This window comes from Protopterus annectens, chromosome 2.part2 (assembly GCF_019279795.1).
Source record: "Protopterus annectens isolate FY-2018-M chromosome 2.part2, PAN1.0, whole genome shotgun sequence".
NCBI classification, from domain to species: Eukaryota; Metazoa; Chordata; order Ceratodontiformes; family Protopteridae; genus Protopterus; species Protopterus annectens.
In genome coordinates this window covers 848787888-848808346 of record NC_056730.1, presented here as the reverse complement: position 1 = coordinate 848808346, position 20459 = coordinate 848787888, and the positions used below count along the sequence as shown (strand labels likewise).

General features: G+C 36.8%; 1 protein-coding gene across 1 annotated transcript in view; it reads right to left on the bottom strand.

The window, feature by feature from the left end:
• The window catches only part of LOC122795985 (cGMP-dependent protein kinase 1-like), a 1306845-nt gene that overhangs the window by 471084 nt on the left and 815302 nt on the right, over nucleotides 1-20459 (bottom strand). The window lies entirely within an intron of this gene.

The window sequence follows — 20459 nt, the reverse complement described above, 5'->3', positions numbered from 1 at the left end:
GAACTAAAATTCAATTCACTGACAAGAATGACCCCAAGAAGCAGAAATTTACTAAAAATTACAGTTTATCATTTATAAATCAGATACAAAAGAGAAACATGGTATTTAAATAGAAATAAGAAATACAATGTACATTCAAAAAACACCTAAGAGGTGATCTAAGGAAGTTATCATACCACTCTACTCAGCCCTTATCAGACCCACCAATGCTCCCTTTGACATGTACCTAACCAGTCAGTTTCAAAAGATGGAATACCCTCATATATTTCTCACCAGAAGAATCCAGGGTATGAATACCCAATCCTACACTGATCACCTTAAGACCCTATCTCTGTATTCAGTCTCCTACAGGTTACCGAGAAGCAATCTATGCCTAGCATATAAGGTATCCTCAGATCAAGCTTGGATGGATCTTATGCACATCTGCAAAACAAACAGCATCAGAAACATTAGATCCAAGGACCTAAACATTGGCTTTAACATAAATAGAACATGCTGAAGAGACCAATATGTGTCTCAAAGGATCCCTGCACTATGGAATAAGCTCCCCCTCTACATGAAGCATAGTTTATCCATGACCCTATTCAAAAAAAACCTTGATCATTGGATAAGACATTGCAAGTTCAGCCCAGTGTAGCCCCAATGCCTCTCCTAGACAAAGTCCGACATTAAGTAAATTAATCCCCAACTAACATACTCACCACATAACCCTTTCATCCTTGACTCCATTCAAAGAAAACCTTGATCATTGGATGGAAAATTACAAGTTCACTCCCAGTTTTGCCCCCATGTCCTTGGTAGACAGACTTCAACATTAAGTAAGTTAATCCCCAACAAGCAAACCCACCACATAACCCTTAGCTACCTCTTTCCTAACATACCCCACCATATAGGCATCCAAGTAGATCAGGGACAAAACCTTGTTGGGCTGCACAGCTAGATTTGTAAAGACCACGGTGGTTGTTAGTCTAGTATAAGCTTATGAACCTATGAACAGCAGTTAAACCTTTATGTAATTGCATGTAATTTCATTAATGATTATAATAATTAAACCTTTATGTAATTGCATGTAATTTCATTAATGATTATAATAATAAGTGTCTGATGAGTGACACCAGTGTACAACAGTCAAACTGCAAGCATTTTATAAAAGTTGTACAAAAGATGAGCAAGAACTGTTGAAACCTACCCACTCTCAAGTAAATGAAGAAATTTAAAGAACACTGTATACGAGAACATTCAGTACCAATATAACACCTGAAATTGTAATAAAACAGTATTATGTAAATTAAATATACAGGTGTGCACAAACCTCCAAAAAACAGCATGAAAAACAAATCATAATCGGATTTAGTTTGTAATACGATATACACATATTCATTAATTAAATGCAGTACCATGAGCCCTAGTGAGCAAACATTTAACTAGGACATAGCAGTCTAGACAAAACCAGACTTAGACACACGAAAGACAGATTCTTAAATCAGCACGTTTTTATTATGTTTGAGTGCTCATACTTCAATCAATGTTGAATTATAATAAAAACATGTAGACTTCTACAGGGTGGCTAGTTGAGCATATGCAGGAGGAGGAAGGAAGAAATATTATCTGCTGGATAATTAGTACTAAAATAGGTGCTGAAAGATTGAAGTTGTTCTGCTAGTTGTCTCAGCCATTCAGTGAGACAAATATTTACTTATTTATGGTTGTTTACTGGGGTAATGTACTGATCAATACTAACCAATTTCAGCTTCAGCCACAATGAAATACAAAACATTTCACAACCAAAAAATACAGAAATGTAAGCAGTAACAGAGTATTTCAGACAAATTACATCAACAAAACTGTGCATAGACATTCTAGTGAACAAGCACAATGCAATGTGCAATCAAGCAGAGAATTATGTGCAATGCATACATTAGTTTCTAAAGTGGTTCAGTCTTCAGTGAATCTTGACAGAGGAGAAGAGACTCAGAAAGGAGATGTGTCCTGTGTTAAAACAGGAGCATTTAGCTTGGATGAAGAAGGGCTTTTTGAGTTGCAGTCTGAATTTGAGTAAGTGTTGATTTCCTTAATGTCAATGGGTAGAGCTTGCTAAAAAGTAAATGCCTGTGAGAAAAAAGCATGTGCAGTTTTGTGGAGTTTGGCTCTAGGAGTAATGGCATTTGGTGTGGCTTGTGAGTAGTGTCTCAGTTTATATGATGAATTTTTATTTCATGAAGTCTAGCTACAAGGAGAGTAAATGTGTGGAGCTGGAGTAGTTTGTGGAGTTTGGATCCTAAAAATATGTTAGATCTTTGTTTTTTGGGTAGCCATTTTCCTTTTTCTTGGGATGCACAGTGATACTCACTGAGAGGTGAGTTTGTAATGAAGTGGCAGATATTGTTAGAGATCATGTGGACTGTACCAATGTTTTTCTTGCAGGCAGAAACAAAAATTGGGAGCCCATATTTAAGTTGAGAAAGAAGAACTCCTTTGCCAATGGCTGCTTTGGTTGGGACAGAAAAGGGGATATCTGTTTGGCCCAGAGGAAGAAAGAGTTTATTTTGGCTCTCACTTTATCTATGTGGAAGTGGAACATTAGCAACTGATCAAGCCATAGTTCTAGGTATTTGAAGGTATAGGTTGTTTCTTTGGAATGATTGTGCAGGTCAAATATAGTTAAAGAGTCAGGTGCTTGGTGAATTTTCTGTGGAGTTCCAAAAAGTAAAGTTTTGGTGTTGGTGGGGTTGAGAAGTAGTTGATAGTTTACAAGTCTAGTTTACAAGCCTTTGATGGAGATAATCTAAGTATGACTAGAGTTGGCATTGAATGTTGGTGTGAGAGTAACCTGACTGGTAAATGACCATGTTATCTTCATAGAGTATAAGTGGGAGATGTGGAGGTCACAAGGGAGTTTGCTAATGAATATAGGTGAGAGAAGGGAAGTAAGAATGGATCCTTATGGTACTTCTTTGGTAATAGGTGCTGACTCTGATTGGTAGGATCTGATTTTTAACACTGAAGTGTTTGTTATTGAGGAAGTTTTTAAACCTTGGAGCGGTAGCTAGACTGATACCAATTTTAATTAGTTTGTTTTGGAGAAGATAGTGATAATTGAGGTGAAGTGCCTTTATCAGGTCTATAAATAGGGCACCTGTAAGGAGGCCACTATCAGAGTTTAGCAAGGTGTCATCAGTTAGGGACCAAAATGCTGTTATAGTACTTTATCCAGGCCAGACTTCATGTTGTTTGAAAGAGAACAGGTGTTACTGCTTAAAATAGAGGGAGAGTTGGGTTTAGACTATATTTTAAGACGTTTGCCAAGAATTGGAAGAATGAATACTGGAAGTGCAAGGTATCTTTTTTGTTAGTTTGCTTTGGAGGTGGGGTTAATTATAATAGTTTTCCAAATCTGTGACATGATCTTTGGTGTGAGACATAGATTATATATGTGGGTAAGAGAAGGACACAGATGCTCTCTGCAGTGATACATGAACCAGGGTTGTATGTTGTCAGATCCAGGAGGGGCATCAGTGAAAATATTTTCAAGTAGAATAGAGAATTATTTGGGATGTATAGATTTGAAGTGAAAGAGTGGGAATGAATGGTGGTGGGGTGTGCAGTGCATGATCTGTGGGAGGTATAGAGTTTATTGACGGGAGATTGCAAAATTATTTTAGGAAATCTTCTGTAGAATGTTTTTCTGTATCACATTGAATGATATTTCTAGACAGGGTATCATGAGGAGGTTTTCTTCCTATAAGTAGGTTAACCTCTTTCCAAAAGTGTTTGGGGGAATGTAGGAGGGTAATTTATTTCTTTAATGGAGATTTCTTTTGTGCTTTAAGATGGAAGTTTTGGCAAGGTTATGCAAGACTATAAAGAAAAAAAGAATATCTCACACTGATTTTATTAGGCCACAGTTTACACTATTAAAGGGATTCCTTTCATGAAGGAGGAATATATTGTGGCAGCTTCCCTCATAGGTTCATAGGTACATAGGTTGGTACTAGGCTATCGGCCCTAGAGCCTATACACGCCTAGCCATAACAATTCCCTGGCTATTTATTCCCACAATATTTACTTCCCTGTCTCATGGTCTTCCCTAACTCAAGGTCTGAAATTTTACTGGTTTAAAGACAACCAAATATCTGTCAAGCTTAGTCATATATATTACTTCAGAAGTAATTTCTGGGAACTTCTTCCAAGTAATATGTATAGCTGTATGATCCAAAAAGCAATAAGACAAAGGCCCTCATTCCACTATGTGGATGTGGCTGAAAGTGTTCAGCATAAATAAACAGAATGCTACATAAGAGTTACTTCAGCAGGAACTACAACTGCTTACACATCCCATACTTTGACCAGCTAGGCCTCATCTGCACAGAACTTCATCAGCTACAGATATGACTACCTGCAAAACTTTACCTTGCACTCAGTCAATCCAAAATGTGTTTACTTGACTGTAACTCATATATATGTGTGTGTGTGTGTGTGTATGAGTGTGTGTGTGTGTGTGTGTGTGTGTGTGTGTGTGTGTGTGTGTGTGTGTGTGTGTGTATGTGTGTGCGTCTGTGTGTGTGTGTGTGTGTGTGTGTGTGTGTGTGTGTGTGTGTGTGTGTGTGTGTGTGTGTGTGTGTGTGTGTATGTGTGTGCATATATATATATATATATAGAGAGAGAGAGAGAGAGAGAGAGAGAGAGATTCACTTTAGAACATGGAAAGCCCATAAAACTGAAATTCAAAACATTGAGACCAAAATCTTGGAAATTCAAAACACTGAAAACTCAAAACATTGAATCCCATAACACTGAAAAAATATAGGAAACCAACATGTAATATATGCCAGCACAACTACATACAGAAACAAATAAAGTATCCTAGACTGGATACTCATAAACAATCCGTCCCATGCGTACAAGTCTGGGACTCTCCCAAATGAACTCAGTGATCATCTCATCACTTACATAGAGAAAAAAAAAGCAGGGAGATGCAAGCTTCCAGTGTACAGAACAATCAGGAACACTAAACATTTTGACCTCTCTAAATTCCAACTAGAGCTACAATCATGTAACTGGTCTATTCTTAAATACCTCCCTCTTGATGAAGCCGTAACAACCTTTAACTCCTCCTTTACAAACAGACTCAATTCCCATGCCCCCATACGTTCTACCAAGGTCAAAAACCAGACTGCTCCATGGCTAATAAAAGACTCAAAATCCAAACTCAAACTTAGAAACAAAGCCTGGGATAAATGGCGTGCTTCCAAAGCTCCCCTAGACCAAATTTACTTCCAACAACTTAGAAACATGACAAAAAAATCCATTTCACTAGACAAAAAGAACTATTACCACCAACTGCAAGATAAACACCAACATAATCCCCAAAAGTTTTGGGCAGGTATTAACAACCTTCTCCATCCAGGAAAGACCACCACTCCAACTCCAGCCAACCTAAATGATAAAAGCCCTGAAGAAGTGGCAAATACCTTTAACTCTTTCTTTATCAATGTTATCAAATCCTTAGCTGCCCAACAACCTCCCACCAATCCCTCTACCACAAGTTCGACCCTGAAGTCTGAGCCCTCCTTCCACCTACAACCTGTTTCCACTTCCTTCATTAGATCCCTACTGAAGAAACTAAAACCTACTACCATTGCTGCCGACCTTCTACCAGCTGATTATCTACAAAAAGCTGCAGATGTCATAGCCTACCCCATCTCCATCCTAATCAACCACACCATAACGGAATCTACTATCCCCTCAATTTGGAAAATCTCCCACGTTATCCCTCTCCACAAAGGAGGGGCATCCACTGATCTATCCAACTACAGGCCAATAGCCATATTGTCACCGCTTGCTAAAATCATGGAAAAATGTATACACAAACAACTTGTACACTACCTAACCCAGAGCAAGCTTCTAACTACTTCACAACATGGTTTCAGGCCCAAACACAGCACTACCACCGCCCTCCTCTCTTTCACCGACACTATAAACCATAATAAGAACAACAAAAACATGTCATCTTCTCTCTTTCTGGACCTATCAAAGGCCTTTGATATGGTCAACCATCAACTACTTCACAACACTCTAAAAACTTTCGATCTAGATAACACAACGCTTAATTGGTTTCATGCCCATCTCTCCGATAGGAATCAAGCTGTACTCTGGCAAAACAAGCTCTCGCCCCTCTTACCTAATTCCACAGGGGTCCCCCAAGGCTCCATACTGGGACCTCTACTCTTTTCTATTTTCATTAACGACCTTCACACAGTCATCCCCAAGACCTCCTGCATTCAATATGCAGACGACTCAACACTAATCAACTCGGACAAGTCACCATCTAAGCTACTATCCAAAACCCAAGACTGTCTGATTGCAGTTGAAGACTTGTTGTTAGGTCGCCATTTGATCCTTAACCCTAAAAAAACCAAACTATTACTCTTCCATCCTACCCATAAACCTTCCCCTATACTCTTTTCTGTTCAATCCAAAAATGGCACTACTATATCCCCAGAATCAAACTCCAAATTACTAGGTGTTACCATAGACAACAAACTCAGATTCGACCTTCACATCAACCAAACTATTAAAACAGTCAATAAGAAATTGGGGTCTCTTTATAGAATAAGATCCTTTCTAACTCCCAAGGCAAGAGAGGCCACAGCCCGGTCTCATCTCCTCTCCTCCCTCCTTTATGCCTCCCCCATACTCACCAACCTGTACAAATCAGACCTAAACAAACTCTCAGGTTGCTATAATCATATTGCTAGATTTGTTACTGGCATGCCTTACAAAACCCATCACTGTATCAACCTGCATAACCTTGGCTGGGTTGAACTACCAAACCTACTCCAGCAGACCCAACTAATAGTAGCTTTTAAAATTCTCACTCAACCTGACACCATTCCTGCGCTGCGTAATTTAATCACCCCATACTTAAACCTAACTAGTCTGCGCTCAGCAAATAGGCGACTTGCTCAAACGGTCAAATCCTGTAATTTTGGAGGTGACTCGCTGTTTGCAAATTCCATTGGTAAAATATGGAATTCCCTTCCTCCTCAACTCACCACTATCACCTCTCTATCCAAATTCAAGAAAAGTCTATCCCTGCACTTTAAAAACCAGTGGCTCTGTCAATGTTCCAAACCAGACTAAACCCATTACCCTCCGCAACCTCTACTTCTCCATAGGAATTCCTCAAGGCTCTTTCTCTGCATCTAGCATTGCTCTGACATTTTTTCCTTCTAAATCTTAATTGTATACAATCGTATGTTACTCTGTACCTCATGTATTAATTATCAAAAGAAGTATTATATACTCTGTTTATATGAATGTAAATTACTGTCAATGTGGAGCTTTTCTCCCCGGGCCTCCACTGAAAATGGACATGTATCCAGACGGATAATCCCGGTCAACAAATGTAAAATAAAACAAATGTAAAATAAAATAAATAAATAAATAAATAAATAACAAACCATATTACACTCCTCCAAATATAAATGGGGGGGCAAGCCCCCCTGCACCCCCATACCCCTGCTACTGAAATATATCAACTCTGAGATCGCACTGCACAGAACAAAAGGGCAAACATACCATTCTGAGCTTCATGACTGCTTGTTTAAATTGTAAAAACTATCCTCAGCCTTCTCTTAGAAAAACTTCTTCACTGTTAAAACATTACACACTACTATATTATATACTATATATCTCTCTGATACTTACCAGAGTTTCATCGGTAACCTCAGTCAAGACCCTTCTTACTTGCTATACTACAATATAACACATCTTAGTGTAGTGTATTGTGATCTCGGAGTTGATATATTTATGTAGCAAGAGGTGTGTTCCGGGGGCACAGCCCCCCACATCGGGGCTTATATTTGAAGAAGTGTAATATGGTTTGTTTTTTTATTTGTTTCTGTCTGTAGTTGTGCTGGAATATAGTACACATTGATTTCCTATGTTTTTTTTCAATGTTATGGCATTCCATGCTTTGAGTTTTCAGTGTTTCAAATTTTCAAGATTTTGGTCTCAATGTTTTGAATTTCAATGTAATGGGCTTTTGATGTTCTAAAGTGAATCCATATAAATATATATATATATATATATATATATATATATATATATATATATGTGTGTGTGTGTGTGTGTGTGTGTATTTAGACATACAGATATAGGTGTCTGCTGTTGCATTGATTATAGAAGTAATTTAAATTTGCTATATTAAAACCAAAGCATTGAATCTATATTAATTTCAGTTCAACAGTATGCCCTTATAATTCTCCCAATACACAAAGACCTGTAATGTAAAATATTGAAAAAAAGATGACAGAACAATAGAATTCAAAACAAAAACACTTGGTCACTAAACAATAATCTCAAAATCAAACCCATAAATCTAAATAAAGCAAAAGAAAAAAAACACGGAACAAAATATTTTTGCAGTTTGGCAAACCCTCCTGAACACTACACCCCCACAATGTTAAATAGACTTGTTCTGAGATCAATAACAGTGAGGGAAAGAGCAAATTTGTAAGCCATAGTGTACAGTGATTGCTACATCCACACCAGCACATATTTTTATTGATCAAAGATTTGATTTAACAACCAAAAGAATCCATTCTTCTGCTAAATAAACATTTGAAAAACTGAACAGCGACCATATACATATGCATTGTCCTAATTAACTTTATTGTTGTATCAGAGAATGCAAATGTTTCCATTGCCCTACTAATAAAGTCCCAGCTTACTCTGTCAAATACTTGCTCTTCATCAAGACCCACCAACAAAAGTGGCATTTTATTATATTCTGCTTCCCCCTGGATCATCATTGCTCTTTCAATGTTGTCAATGGTTTGCCTCCACTCCTCAAAAACACATTGATCCCTATCTATCAATTATGGCAACACCTTTGCCATTCATTTAGTTATTATAGATATAGATCTTTTAAAATCATGGTTTAAAATTGAAATGCCACTATATGAGGCCAGGTGTGATGGGTGTGTACTGTATTTAGGTACCACAGGCACCACAGCTTTCTTCCAGGATGTTGGTACTTCCTCTTCTTTTAAAATACTGTTAAACAGAACCTTCCAGATCTTTATCATTTTCTTCCTCCAAGCTTCAAACTTCCACAGAAATACCATATATTCCTACAGACTTACCTGCATACTGATTATATGTCACTGTTTTTATCTCATCTCCTCCAGTCTTAATGGATAATTGTTGAGTGTCATCTACATCTAACCTTAACATACTTACATCTTCCTTAAATATTTCCATTTGTGCTTTTTCTTGATTTCCTTATACAACTTTTCATAAAATTTCCAACATATCTCTAATACTTCCACAAGATCTCTGGTTAGTTATTTATTTATTTTTGTTACAGACTTCCTAAGTTTGGCAACAGTCCTTTCTACTCTCTAATGCCTAAGTCCTTGGGCTAAAAATGTATGTGGTCTGGAGTTATTGTCAATAAACTGTTGCTTAAGCACAATATTTCTAAACTCATGCATACTATCTAGATGCTCCCTTATTTTCTCTTTAGCACTCTGCATTTACAGCTGTTCATTTTCTGTGAGATTCCCCTTATTCTTCAACGCATTAGCCTTTGTCAGACCCTCCTAATAATGTTTTTTACTTCTTAACCATATTTCTTTTTCTTTTATTTTTTTACCCCATTTCAAATTCTACTTTTATTTTATTCCACTTAATAGCTCTAGTGCCTGAAAAAATCCTATCTCCCCTAATAACGCTTGAATAATTTCCACTACCCATTCATTAAATTTTCTCTTTTGTACAGGTAGGTAGAGAAATATCATTGACTCATTTTTACTTCTTCACCCTGCATTTTTATTTTAGTCATTATTGGAGCATGGTTTGAAATAATTATTGGATGTATGTTGAAACTTTCAATTAAATGCACTTGTTCCAGTGAGATATAATTTATGTCTAGTCTAGCCCAGTTATTATACCTTGGAGAATAATAGGTAAATTCTCTTCAATTTCTTACTACTTAATTCACTTCTTGCATATCAAATATTTTAATAAATTCCTTTAAAAATTTACTCTCTTTTGTTATATTTTCCCTTCTAGGTCCCCCAGATACATCCTTACTTTTACAAATAGTTCTAGTCCCCACATATAAGTAACATTCCCCATACAAAACTGATTATTTCTCCCAAAATAGGTGTAATATAAATACATGCCAGTGAAATCCTCCTCGCTTGCCAGTAGCCCCTTACTACCACAAATCCACCATTACTATTCTTTGCCTCTTTATCGCTATTGGAGCTCCACTAGAAATTCAAGAAGCTGAGGTAAGAAAACAGATGGTTAAATGTTATAATTGTAACTATTGCCAATATTTATTTACTGATAGCAGTGAATTATTAGTGGGGAAAACAGTAGTCCAAGTCCCAGGGAGGTTTACTTGTAAATCAAAAAATGTTATTTATTTATCGATGTGTTCAGAATGTAGATCATTTTATGTGGGAAGAACAAAGAGAGAACTATACAAAAGAATTTATGAACATAATTATGCTATTAGTAATGGAGATACAGAAAATGCTATGAGCAAACATTATGTTGATAAGAAATGTAAAATTAATTTTAAATGTACAGTTTTGGACACTGTGCATCAAAATATGAAGTCAGTAAATGTTGAAGAAGAACTAGGTTGGCTAGAATATTGTTGGCAAGTTAAACTAAATGCTTGTTTCCCTCCAGGTTTAAATAACAGGGAAGAGTTTGTAATGTATTTAAACAAAAGGGGTTGAAGCATTAATGTATGCATGGTTACTGTGTATTTTTATGTCACTGTGCTTTTAAATGTTAAATGGTATTTTAAAATGTTAATTAATGTAGTATTTAAAGCATATGTTTTTTATGGTAAAGCCGTAGTCTGAAGAAGTCTCTTGCATAAGAGACGAAAGCGCTTACTATTGGCTTGGATTATAATAAATTTCTTCGTACTGACACAGCTTTTGTTTACTTTTTGGATTTTTGGAGTTATTTGCTTGCTGGTTTTATTTGAGTGTTTGAGATTGTTGCAGTGTGTCAGTTATGGAGAATAGTACTGTTCCAGGAATGAGCTTTGCAGCTGTATCAGCAAGCTGTGTGTTAAACGATACCCCAAGTGGTTTGTTTATTGTAAATGAAGAAGGGACAGTAAACCCGCTCATGAGAAACTATCGCAGAGCTGGTTTCAGTAGTAATTGTGAAGAAGAGATTTTAAATGGTTGTTTAGCTCCTCCTGTTAATCCTTTCAATGTGGAAGGAAGTGTTTTGTGTGGAGGAACAACAAACTCTTCTTTTAATATTCAGGAATGTTTTCATCTTTTAGAAAAAGATTTCTCTACATTGAAACGTCTTCAGTGGGACAATTTATTCTTTGAGAATTGTTTGAAAGCAAAACAAGTGCCGAAAGGGCTAAGAATTAAAAATCTACTAGCAGATAGAGATTTGCCTAAGGTTCTCACAGAGAAATGGCTTGAAATTAATCAAAAGGTGGGGCTTCAGTACATGGAATTGATTAGTGAAACTAATAACATTAAAATCAGTTATTTAACTGCTAAAGTGTAAACTAACTTCAGCGTGTTAAAAGACAATACTTCCTTAAAGAATTTTAACAGCAGGATGAGTATTATACAAGAGAATTTACTCAAACTCAATGAAGAGCTGTGCCAGAGAAAAACTAAGAAATTTTTCAGAGACTGGAATGAATACGCTGGGGGTGTGGCAGCAGGGTATGGGCTGAAGCTACAAAGTAATAGTGGTATGAAAGAATCCTATGGAGATGGTGCAGTAATAGAGGATGAGATAAATGTTTTAAGAAGGTCTGAAAGACTAAATAATAAAACCAATGTGGCTGAAACTTCAAAGACAACCACTGTGAATGAAAGAATGGAACCCAGAGTTGGGCAAGGAATTAAAGCAATGAAACAAGCAGTTAGACCAAAAACAAAGGAGGCCAACAAAACCAAACCGACAGTAATGGAACCTCAGCAAAAAGGAAATGTAATAGCGGAAAATAATCAAGGTATTGATGTGTATCAAAGAATTGACAATCAAGCGAGATCGTGGGCTCAAGTGATGGCAGATGGAAGCAATGATAAATTTAATTATTCGAATAAACAGCAGCAACGGCCACAAAAAAACTGGTATGGCAGAAAGGGTCCAGGGAAAAACTGGAACAGGAAACAACAATACTGGAAGACTTAGGTACTGTAAATTTCAAAATTATTAATTTATCCAGTAAAAAAACTGTCTTATGGAGGTTGTTGTGTGTTAAGTAAAGGGTGGAATTTTGCTCCAGTGCAAAGAGCAAATAAATTGGTGATGATCAACGAAATTAGAGACTATGTGAGGAAATTAAATTTGAGCATTTTACTTGGTGCACAAATGCAAGGTAATTGTGAAATGTATAAACCAAGTTGCTATAATCCACCATTAATCAACGAATTAGAAATGTTCCTTAATGTATGTGAATTTCAGATGCTTGAAATGTTAGATGATACGAATTTTAGATATTATAATCTAACAAAAAAAAGAAAAGGAATGTTTAGATGCTTTAGTCAAAAATGAAGATGCTTCAATTTTTAAAGCTGACAAGGGTGGTTCTATGGTATTGATGGATAGAAATGTATATTTAAATAAAATGAAAGAAATGTTGTCTGACACAAACTTTTATAGACCTGTGAATATGTCAGAAGTCAGAAAGGGATTATCATTAATTGATTCCTGTGTGGAAGAATGGTTCTACACAGGAAGAACTGATGATAAAACTAAAAGAAATCTAATAACAACCCAAAAATAAGTAGGATCTTTGGTATTCCAAAGATCCATAAAAACCTAGATTCCTCAATATTAAGACTCTTAGTGGTGAGTAGAAATAGCAAAACTGAAGGGATGTCAGTGTTTGTTGACAAGCATTTACAGAGGGTAGTACCAAGGGGTAAGACTTATATAAAAGATAGTTATGACTGTATAAAAAAAACTGGAAGAGATTCAGGTGTCTGATTCGCATATACTGGTTACATTAGATATCAATTCTTTGTATACCATGATTCCAAATAAAGAAGGAATGGAGACAGTAAGAGTAGAACTATTAGAATCTATGGTGTTCTCCCCAAGTACAGTAGGGATATCAATGGAGATGATTGATTTAGTTTTGAGACATAATTATTTAGAGTTTTATGATTAAATACATGTCCAAACAAATGGTGTTGCTATGGGTGCTGCTCTAGCCCCTAGTTATGCTAATGTGTTTATGCAAGGTTGGGAAATAGCCAATATTTTAGAAAGTGAACATAGTAAACATATAGTCAAGATGTTAAGATTTATTGACGATGTCCTTGTAGTGTGGGATGGTACTATTAATGAGCTAAATAGTTATTTTAATTACATTAATAATGTTTGTTCCTATATAAAATTTACATATAGTTATAATGCAGATAAAATAATTTTTTTAGATCTGACAATATATAAATATGATAATAAATTAATTTCTAAGATTTATAAGAAATATTTTCAAAATAATATGTATTTGCATTATTCTAGTATGCATCCTAAAAGAACTAAAGTTAATATTGTTAAGGGACAGCTTAAAAGGATTAGTAATTTAACTAAAGATGGTGAATTGTTTGAGCTCGAAGCTTTACATTTTTGTAAAAGGATGGAAATAAGAGGATATCCTCAAGATAAAGTACAAAGGGTGTTCACTGATGAATTAAGAGGAATAATATTGGAAATAATGTCAATATGAATTTTGGTGATAAAACACATAAAAATTATAGTACAGCATTAGCAATACAAAACAGTACAGATTCGAACACTATAAAGAATATAGTGAGGAGAAACTGGGGAATTTTAAAAGGAAATAGAGAAATTATGGAGAAAAAAGGGAATGAACCCAAGTTTGTACAGAAAAGGGCTAGAAACTTTAAAGATCTTTTTCAAAGTAAACTAAATAAAGTTAAAGAAGCTGAGGTAAGAAAAAGGATGGTTAAATGTTATAATTGTAACTATTGCCAATATTTATTTACTGATAGTAGTAAATTATTAGTGGGGAAAACAGTACTCCATGTCCCAGGGAGGTTTACTTGTAAATCAAAAAATGTTATTTATTTATTGATGTGGTCAGAATGTAGATCATTTTATGTGGGAAGAACAAAGAAAGAACTATACAAAAGAATTTATGAACATAATTATGCTATTAGTAATGGAGAGACAAAAAATGCTATGAACAAACATTATGCTGATAAGAAATGTAAAATTAATTTTAAATGTACAGTTTTGGACACTGTGCATCAAAATACGAAGTCAGTAAATGTTGAAGAAGAACTAGGTTGGCTAGAATATTGTTGGCAAGTTAAACTAAATGCTTGTTTCCCTCCAGGTTTAAATAACAGGGAAGAGTTTGTAATGTATTTAAAAAGAAAGGGGTTGAAGCATTAATGTATGCATGGTTACTGTGCATTTTTATGTCACTGTGCTTTTAAATGTTAAATGGTGTTTTAAAATGTTAATTACTGCAGTATTTAAAGCATATGTTCTTTATGGTAAAGCCATAGTCTGAAGAAGTCTGCTGCATAAGAGACGAAAGTGCTTACTATTGGCTTGGATTATAATAAATTTCTTTGTTCTGACACAGGTTTTGTTTACTTTTTGGATTTTTGGAGTTATTTGCTTGCTGCTTTTGTTGGAGTAGATTATTGGAGCATGGTTTGAAATAATTATTGGATGTATGTTGAAGCTTTCAATTAAATGCACTTGTTCCAGTGAGATATAATTTATGTCTAGTCTAGCCCAGTTATTGGACCTTGGAGAATAATTGGTAAAGTCTCTTCAATTTCTTACTACTTAATTCACTTCTTGCATATCAAATATTTTAATAAATTCCTTTAAAAATTTACTCTCTTTTGTTATATTTTCCCTTCTAGGTCCCCCAGATACATCCTTACTTTTGCAAATAGTTCTAGTCCCCACATATAAGTAACATTCCCCATTTAAAGCTGATTATTTCTCCCAAAATAGATGTAATATAAATACATACCAGTGAAATCCTCCTCGCTTGCCAGTAGCCCCTTACTACCACAAATCCACCATTACTATCCTTTGCCTCTTTATTGCTATTGGAGCTCCACTAGAAATTAGTATAAGTGCACCCCTTTTTCTTTGCCTCTGATATTCTGATGAATATCCACCCTGAAATCCTTTCTTTATCAAATTCACATGCTCATTTCTTTCCAAATGTGTGTCATGTACTCTTGCTATTTGCACTCTGCATTTCCTGATGTATCCCAATGACTGATAGTTTTATTCAGATTCAGCAGGTACTTGGTATGTGTAGACACGCCCCCCTCTACACCTATCACATCTGGCCCTAGGTGTTATTGGCTTCCTGCAACAAGAGGCACCATCTTTGAAATTCCACCTATCTATCCCCTCCACTCACAATACGCCAACAACGTCTTCATGGCTATTGTGCTCACCAGGTACTCTTCAAACAAATGTCTACATAAATGTAATGTTTTACTACTGCTTATAATCGAGTTTAATCTGTAGTCTTTAGTGTTATAAATGTTGTTATTGCAGTTCTCGGCTCAGAGTATTTGAATTGCAGATGAACTCTTGTACTGTTAGCACTCTTGATAACATCCGTGTTTACAACTTTATCAGTGTTATACCTTGGGTATCTCTAACTGTTAAAAGGAAATATAAGGTGTTGTAGCATTAATTGAGTCAGCAGAACAATCCTGCTATGTTTCCCTAGTTAGCCCTGTAGACATACTGCATTTGTGTATTGTTGTAAGTGTTTTTTGCGGTGCTTTAATATTAAATTCTCTGCCTCCGTGGTTACAATATGGTGAATTATCTGTTTAAGGTAGTGCTATTGAAGTATTAGTACCTACAGGGTTGTTAGGCTGTACACTTATTGTAGTAAGGGCTCCGTTAAAACTCTCCACTTGCGGCTCAGCCACTGTGCTTAAAGAAGTGGAACTACTGGGCTGACTAATGCATTAGAGCCCTGTCCTTGAACCTGAATCTGTAATAGTGCTTGTAAAGAGCATGCGTATGTTTGCTTTGCCCCATCCTAAAGAAAGCGGAGCAACTGCACTGTTAAATGCATTTGTGCTCTGTTTTAGAACCTGTGTTAAGGGTCTTTAGTACCTAAAACATGGAGATACAGAGCTAAGTCTGTATAAGGTTAAATTAGAGCTCCCACTCTGTTTTAGAAGCTGTGTTAAGGATCCTTAGTGCTTAAAACACAGAGATACAGACCTAGGTCTGTACAATGTTAAATTAAAGCTCCCACTCTGTTTTGAAGCTGTGTTAATGACCTCTAGTGCTTAGAACATGGAGATACAGAGTTAGGTCTGTACAATGTTAAATTAAAGCTCCCACTCTGTTTTGAAGCTGTGTTAATGACCTCTAGTGCTTAGAACATGGAGATACAGAGTTAGGTCTGTACAATGTTACATTAACGTTCAGTTATGAGCACGCTTCTGTGGGCAATGTCTCTGTGCAGATTGTAACTAATTCCTGTTGTTTTCTACCAATACTTGTTGATTAAACACTGTTATCATTTCAGCTAAGCCTAGTGCCTGATACTTATCAAGAAGCATGTGTTAATAGTGTATATGATGCTAACTACTGTTTAACTTGGGATTCTAAGTGAATGAATCATTGAAATTCTGTCTCTTCTACCTAAATTACCCTACTAAATTCTCTGTATTTTTGTTTCCCCTAGCTCTCTCCCCTGTTTCTGGACCCATTATTTGACTCCCAGACCAAGGCTTAACATTTATTGGCTATTTACAGGAATCTGACCTTCCTATTTCCTGAAAAGCTTACCTCTGGAGACTGGAAAGAAAGTATGACTAACTACTCCAATGTTTAAGTGCAAATAATAAATTTAAGTCCTAGCTAAATACATTTACCCTATTTCCTCCCTGGAATAGAGGTATTCTGTTACCAGTGTGAGCACAGTACCATGGGAACCTGATGCCCTATACAGACCCTACACCCCAACTACACTTTAGATATCTCACTACCCCTATAAAATACTACATAGCTAACTCCTTGCAGATAAGCAAAACATGCCATTTTCTTTAAGTAATCCTGAACCAATCTGGCAAAGGGCTGACTAATAGTTTTTTCTAATTGGTAGGGCTCCGCTCAATTCACCCTCGCTACACCCGGGCTCACCTCACTCCTCTCCTACCCCCATTCCCACACACTTCATATCATTTCCTTTATACTTATCCACCTTAACCACACCTCTTCCAACCCCTCCCCTGCCCCTCCCAACTACTTCCTTACTGACATGCCTCTTTCGATATAGTACTTTCCCACACACTACTACTTATCACTCACCTCATCTTCCCACTGTCTACTCATACTCTACCTTTACATCATGCTTTTCAAACCACAAGCTTTACTCCTGATTCCTGTACTCTGCTTCTTATATCTCCTCACTTCCTATCACACACATCTACCCCACCCTGCTTAACCAACAAATTGTACTCTACATCCAAATACTAAACCCCAGGCTCCTCTGCAAACCGGTCTTTCTATCCCAAACTATACCACTCTCCTTCCTAAAATAAAATTATCTCCCCCACTCCCAACCACCTCTAAGCAGAAAAGAAATGTCTCCCCATTTAAGCAATTCCTCTCCTTCAAACCACTACGTCTATCAGGAGACATCCATCCTAACCCAGGTCCCTCCCAATCTACCTTGAATAATCATCCTCTTGTACAAGCATCTACTAACCTCACACCCTTAAAAAAGAAAGTATATTTCTGCTCTATCAACCTCAGGATGTGGTAAATAAAGTTCAGGACTTCCATGCCTGGTTAGCTAACTATACCCCTGACATAGTCACCCTAACTGAAACCTGGCTGAAACTATATAATCAAAATAGTGAAATTACTCCACCTGGCTATAACAGCCTCAGACTTGACAGACAAAAGAAAAGATGAGGAGGGGTAGCTATACTCTACCCTGACCACCTCTCAGTAACTAGGCCAAATCTCCATCTAACCACTTTCTCTACAGCTGAACTCCTACTTACCAATGTTAAACTTAACCATAACTGTTGTAGCAATTTATATCCCCCCGGCAGACAATCTTAGCATACTCAGGAACATCCTACCCCACCTCTCACAGACCATGCACAATTAAACCATCATTCTATGGGATGTAAACATAGATTGGCTTACAATTCAAACTCCCCATACTACCTCTTGTATCAACTTACATGGATTTGAGCAGATAATCACTTCCTCTACCTATGTTAGCAAGTCACACCTGCCTCAGTCTCTTCTGGACTGGATTTTGGTGTCTCACCTGCAAAATTACCACAACCCTCACTCTCTACTAAATTCCCTTAGTGACCACTGTCCTATCACAGTAACTAGACACACTCCCCATTTCACCAGACCTTTGAGGTTTATCTCTTCCCGCAAAATCTCATCTTTTAGTCCAGACCCTTTCATTGACCAACTTTCAGAATTAACTGGTCCCATCTCACAACACGCCCCTTAGATGAGGCTGTCCATGCTTTCAAATCTACCTTTCTAAACATCCTCAACTCCTTTGCTCCTTTCTGTACAATCAGAATTAAAACTAATACCACTCCTTGGCTGACCAAATCTACTAGAGCCTTGATGAAAAAAGGGCAGGATATGGAAATTATGGACTAAAACTAAGATCCCTTCTCTCCTACAGACCTATAAAAAACTCAGGAATCAAATAAAGAAAATTGTCAACAAAGACAAGATCACCTTCTATACAAATCCTCCCACTACCCTAAAATCTGACCTTAAAAAATTCTGGAACTCAATCAGTCATATACTGCATCCAGGAAACCCTTCCCCTCCTAACCCATGCCCGAATAAAACTTCTGAAGAAACTGCCACTGCATTTAACAATCATTTTATTAACTCAATAACTGCCATAATTAATGACCTCCCCACTAGAAAAAATACTAATAACCCCACATTCTCAACTTCCCCTCCTTATCCTTCTAACTCTTTTTCCCTTACATCTGTCTCAACTAACTATATTAAATCTCTACTCTCTAAATTCAAACCCTGCTCCCCCTCAGATGATAATCTACCTTCTTACTTCCTACAGATTGCTGCTGAACCTCTAGCCTATCCAGTATCCATCCTGATCAACCGATCTATCTCTGAATCATATGTTCCAGCAATATGGAAAACATTCTACACATTACCCATACATAAAGGAGGTAATTCTTCTGACATATCTAACTTCAGACCAATTGCTATACTGTCTCCCCTCTCCAAGATTCTTGAGAAATACATTCACAAGCAGATAATGCAGTACCTTCTCCAACAGAACCTTCTAACACACACACAACATGGATTTTGTCCTAAACACAGTACTACAACTGCACTAATATCTTTCTTCAATACTGTATCACTGGCCTATGATAACAATAAACTAGTTTAATGTCTGTTCCTCGACCTGTCCAAAGCCTTTGACTCTATCTCCCATCCCCTCCTCCTAGACAAACTTTCTCACTTAAGATTCTCTCCTCCCACCATATCCAGGTTTTCTAACTATCTCTTTAACTGCCAGCAAGCTGTTAATGGCACTCTGCCTTATCCCTCCCTAAGTGTCCCAACGGGTGTCCCCTAAGGATCCATACTTGGGCCACTGCTCTTCAATATTTTCACCAACCTTCTTTACACTTCCTATCCCAACTCTACACTTGTACAATATGCTGATGATTCAACAGTCATCACCATTGCTGACAATCCATCTGAGCTCCGCTCTACTACTCAGGCATCATTCAACACCACAGAGACATGGCTTTGTGATAACAAATTAATTCTCAACCCTAAGAAAACTAAGCTCCTACTCTTCCTCCCCAAAAAAACTTATCAATCTCAAAACTATATTTTCCATCCTATCTAGCAATAGCACTATCATTACTGCTGAACCTAGCACTAAACTGCTAGGAGTCATAATAGATGATCAGCTTAAATTTGATCTCCAAGTCACTACCTCTATCAAAAAGACTCACCAGAAACTTGGACTCCATTATCATAACAAGAGACATTTAACCAATACAGCCAGAATAACTCTCTCCCCTGCATTTCTTCTTCCCATCCTTCTCTATAGCTGTGACATACACAAATCTTAATACCACACTCATAACCAGACTTGAAACTACCTATAATAAGGTTGCTAGATTTAATGCAAACCAAACCTACAAGTCACACCATTGCCTATCTCTTAAACAATTGGACTGGCTCGAATTCCTTCATTTGCTGCTACTACATCAGCTGCTAATTATCCACTCCATCCTCTACCTACCATCTTTCTGCCCTAGCCTTCTATCTATTATATCTAAATATTTCCCAACCAGGACACTACGTAGCTCAGACCAGGACCTCCTACAGATCTATAAACCCAAAACCAAAAGAGGGTGTTTACT